The sequence below is a fragment of the Octodon degus genome, unplaced genomic scaffold (genome assembly GCF_000260255.1).
Source record: "Octodon degus isolate 3935 unplaced genomic scaffold, OctDeg1.0 scaffold00091, whole genome shotgun sequence".
Taxonomy (NCBI): Eukaryota; Metazoa; Chordata; class Mammalia; order Rodentia; family Octodontidae; genus Octodon; species Octodon degus.
Window position 1 is genome coordinate 10,806,274 of NW_004524667.1, and position 4,772 is coordinate 10,811,045.

The 4,772-nt window shown below is 41.7% G+C and overlaps 1 long non-coding RNA gene and 1 pseudogene across 1 annotated transcript in view; both read left to right on the plus strand.

Annotated features, from left to right (window-relative positions):
• The window catches only part of LOC111818424, a 4,423-nt gene extending 3,668 nt beyond the window's left edge, over positions 1–755 (plus strand). The window contains exon 2 of the long non-coding RNA XR_002822416.1: positions 496–755. This is a non-coding gene — a long non-coding RNA (uncharacterized LOC111818424). The remainder of the gene's footprint in view (positions 1–495) is intronic.
• Positions 756–1,558: 803 nt separating this feature from the next.
• LOC101560894 lies at positions 1,559–2,492 on the plus strand (annotated as a pseudogene).
• Positions 2,493–4,772: the final 2,280 nt, after the last annotated feature.

A 4,772-nucleotide genomic window follows, 5' to 3' on the forward strand; every position in this document is an offset into this window, starting at 1 on the left:
CCCTACAAATGCCTTACAGGTACCCGGAAGTAGCAAAATAGGCTGAGAAACACTCTTCTAAGCTTCCTCATAAACACACATTCCTGCACACTTACTGCTACCTCCCACAAGGAGGGAGAAAGCAAAGATGATGTTGATTTTTTTTCTTGATATTCCCAAATCATTTTCCAGTTTCTCCCGCTTGCTTTATACTTTCCTGAGGGTCTCACGGGTCTTGGCACACAAGGTTTTTCTGTTTCTGAGAAAGCACACTGTGTTGATTTGAGGTCTAGGACTGAGTGAGAGAGTAAAATATACCATCCCAAATATATTTCTTAGGCATATTTCAGATTAGTCATTCAGAGAAGCTGTAGGTCTCTACAGACACAAGACAAGCCATGAAAGTCTGCTCTTTTGTTGAAGGAAATGACTTCTCTAAAGGAAATTTACGTTAGTGATGTGAACAGCCAGTGGATTTACACAGCATTTTCTATCTGATTTTTCTTTGCTGCTTAGGGAAGAATTTTTTCCAGGAGGAGGAGGTCAAGGGTGTGAAACCTATCTCAGAAAGGGGAGACCGCTGGGACTGCTACTTGGAGGTCTTATCTACATCTCTAGGAAAACTCTGTGGCTGCCACTGTCCCTGATGCCCAGGCCTTGACTGTGCACAGCTCTATGTCAGCTTCAACTGTCCAGACCCCTTCAAGTTTCTTCTTTGTGCATGGATCTTGTGTTTCTGTTCTTTCATAAATTCAGTATGATCCTTTTTCTGTTCATTTACATGTTGCCAGTTTATTTTATAGATTATAATGCAAGAAACTTTAGATATAAAGGGTGAAAGTGAAACTTTCCTGTGGGAGAACACTGCCCAATGGTATGATCTGCCAGACTTGGCATTTCATGGGGTGGAATGTAAAGATTAATAATCCCTCCAGTTCAGGTTAGGGAGACAAAGCACATTTTCCTAGGACTCAAACAAAGGCTCCAAAACTCCCCTGTACTGCTTCCCTTCCCATGTGTAGATGTCTCTGACTTCATGATCAAAGGTTTTGCCCCTCTGTGCTCTTGAATTTAGGTTGAAATCTGGAAGAGAACAATGAATAAACAACAAGAAAGTCTGGTTAGCAAAGGCTGCCTGGCCATACTGAAGTAAGATCCACAGGATCTCAGTGACCAGCAACCCCATTGTGGAGAACCAAGCTCTTGGTAATCTTAACTGTGAAGAGTATTTTATTTTATTTTATTTTATTTTATTTTATTTTATTATGAGCAGAATATATTTACTGAGAGAAAGAAAGCTCCTGTCCCAGAGAGGGACAGGAGGGGGGCCCGAGCTGGTAGTTCCCCCGTGAAGAGTATTTTAACAGAGGGAGGAGCTAGAGGAGGAGGTGCTGGAGTATGGAGTGTGTGTGTGTGTGTGTGTGTGTGTGTGTGTGTGTGTGTGTGTGTAGGGTCGCTCTAGAGTGAGTGCATGGCTGAGTGAGTTTACCCCTATGAGGCAGTGAGAGAAACTGGGGCCTACCTCTGAGGAGAAGAGGGGTTGTGACGTCACCTAGCAGCGGGCCCCCTCTGGGTCCCCATGCCTGGTAGCTTGGTGGCAATGGCTGGTTGTGAGGAGGCAGGGAAGCAGGTGTATAGGCCCCTGCCTTAGAGGGCATGGATGTGGACTTGGATCCTGAGCTGATGCAGAAGTTCAGTTGCCTGGGCACCACCGACAAGGACGTGCTCATCTCTGAGTTCTAGCAGCTGCTCAGCTTCCAGCTCAACCCGGCTGGCAATGCCTTCCTCCTGGACATGACCAACTGGAACTTACAAGCAGCAATTGGTGCCTATTATGACTTTGAGAGCCCAAACATCAGTGTGCCCTCTATGTCCTTTGTTGAAGATGTCACCATAGCAGAAGGGGAGTTGATACCACCTGATACTCTGTAAAAACATGGTGGATCCAGAATTCTGGAGCAGAAGTCTGGCCTCCAGGGGTTTGTCTTAAATATGTTGGGGGAGACCAATTTGGACTGTGAACATGGTGGTGGTGAGATCTCTAGAACTCCAAGAGATTACAGATGTCAGTGTCTAGATGTGTAGCCCCAGCAGAGCAGGAATGTATCAGGGATAGTGGTGGATGTGCGCTGCTACAGGACTCTACTATGGAGATGTCATCTGGTGATAATCAGTGCGGAGGTGGGTGGACTTTTAGGAGTAGTAACACAGGAGCTGTCTTTTGACACAGGGTTCAACACACAACCGCCCTGCAAAGTAGAAGGAAGCTTCAACCCTTTTACCTTCATCCAAAGAACTGACAAATCAGATGAAAACAACTTAAAAGACCCTGGGCATTCTGGGTTTGACTTGATCAACAAAAACACATGGGCTCCTGCTCCTGACCAATAGAGCAAGATGAGGATAGATGCACAGAACTCTGTAAATCTGTCCCCAGCAGTCACACAAACAACTTGTCAGTACTGACTTAAGGTAAGGGGCTCCTTGGGCCTTACCCCTTCAGCCAGTCTTAAACAAGTATCAGCAAGAAGAAAAATAAACAAAAGACAGAAGGCCCACCTTTGCGAGGGAGGGCAAGGGGTTTGTCTGGATTCCAGACCATGTCTCACAGACCCCTGGCTCTGACTCCCACCCCAGAAGAAGAGGAAGCAGCAGAACAGACTAGTGTGGAGTGAGCTCAGTATGCATGTGTGAATGGCGGATCACAGCGATGGTGCTGGGACTACCGAGAAATCCACACAGCCACCTTGGGTTCTATTCATTAGGTGTCAGTCTACAAGTCACTGGGACACTCAGGGAAGGGCAGAAATTCTAATTGGGGGAAATCAGCCATCTTTGTAAGTAAAAATTACTTTGCCTACAAAAAAGGAGAATATTTTGACAGAGAAGAACCTCACTTACCTGATCTACTAATCTCTCATAAACAATAATTGCACAAACTAGGCAAAAATCTTAAGGAAAGAGAATCACATTTGTTTTTTTTTTTGAACTCCAACAAACTTAATTTTAACTGCAAACAAGAAATTTTTTCCCAAACATTAAAAATATATGAAACATTTATTCATAGACCAAAATATGTAGACTTTTCCCTAGAATTTAAGAATCCAGGAATACCTAGTAATTGACATTTCAGTATTTTCAGTTACTTAGAAATGTCTCAGATGTTTTGTATCTGTCACCTAATTTAACATAACTAAGAGATTTCATAAACATTTATCCCACTTATATTTATTGAGTTTATCATGTTTTAACAGTTATATTGAAATTATTTATGAAAACTGCCCTTTGGACAAGAAAAGATGCTATTATAAGTTATTTCCGGGTCAAAGACAAATGCTGGAAGTCAAAAGTGCTGTGCCTCCAGCAGGACTCAGTGGCTGCCCTCTTCCTTTTTGTACTTGTTCTTAGGTCCAATGTATACCTCTGTGATCTTAAATGCTGAGCATGCCTATACCTATGCAAGGGTGAAGATAGACTTTTTTAAAAAATTAATTTAGGACAGGTCTACAGAGTGTACAAGGTCTCACTACATAGATTGGACTCATAGTGATTCTCCTGTTTCAGCCTCCCAAGCACTGGGATTACAGGTGTGCACCACCACGCCCAGTCTCAATCACCATCTCAGCACCACAACAAGCCAGGGATTAAGCCCAGGCTGCTGTGCTCTGCCCAAGCAGACACTTTAGTCTGCTGAGCTATCTGGCTGGTCCCTAGAGTTGTTTTGGTTAAATGCACAATATTACCTTAGTCTTATGTTCAATTTGTTTAGAAATCTGTGTAGTTATAGGTGTCACCGTGATTGTGGCCATCTACACTGCTGTGCCTCTGCTAAGGTGGCTTTGATTGGAGCTTCCACGATGAGCAATGATGTTCAGCATCCTGTGTACCTACTAGCTATTTTTATTTCTACTTTTGAGAAACGTCAGTTCAGACCCTTTTTCTGATGTGTATGTGTGTGTGTGTGTGTGTGTGTGTGTGTGTTTTCTTCTTGCAATTGAGTTATATGAGTTCCTTACACAGTTTATTTTTTTATATATTTATTTTTTATTGAGAAATAAATGTGAATGAGACAGTTTCACAGCTGATTAATAGGACAGTTTTGATAGTCAATGCACTGTGCATTGTTATCTTCTTAGTGGTTATCCATAATACAAGAAGCAGACAGGATATTCTGTCCAAACACTGCTAGTACACCTCTTTCTTTTCATTGAGTTAAGCGAGAGTAGCTGTAAATTTATCCTATTTTATATATATAAATACAAAATGATCTTTCCTTTGTATCTTTTTTTAAAATTAAAATTTAAATTTTTTTTGTCCTGTCAGAGGTGAATATTCTATTGGCATCTAAATACTATAGGTGTTTGAATTCAACTAAACAATCTAACACAGTCTAGCAGTCTATAATATTAGTGGGTTATCCTCAGAAGTTATTGACTTGAGCCTTTTATAGCTCATCATATTAATATGGATTTACTTTATATACCTCATTTTTATACTTTTCTGCTGGATGCTTAAGACCAAGATATAGCAAGACCTATATCCCAAGAAATGTAACTTTTGTATCTGATAAGGTCAGCCAAATACTCTCAGGATTTATCCTGTAGCCCTGTACCGCTTTTTGTACATCCTTTTGTCAGTGTCTGACATGAGGATGAGTCACGGCCATTGCTTGACCAATTTGCTCTCTGTGAAAGTTTGAGAAAATGTTTTTTCTCTCCATGTGACTCTCCCCAGGCTCACTTTAGATCATCAAATACATTTCTCTGTGGCTCCATAATCTTCTTGATCAGAAA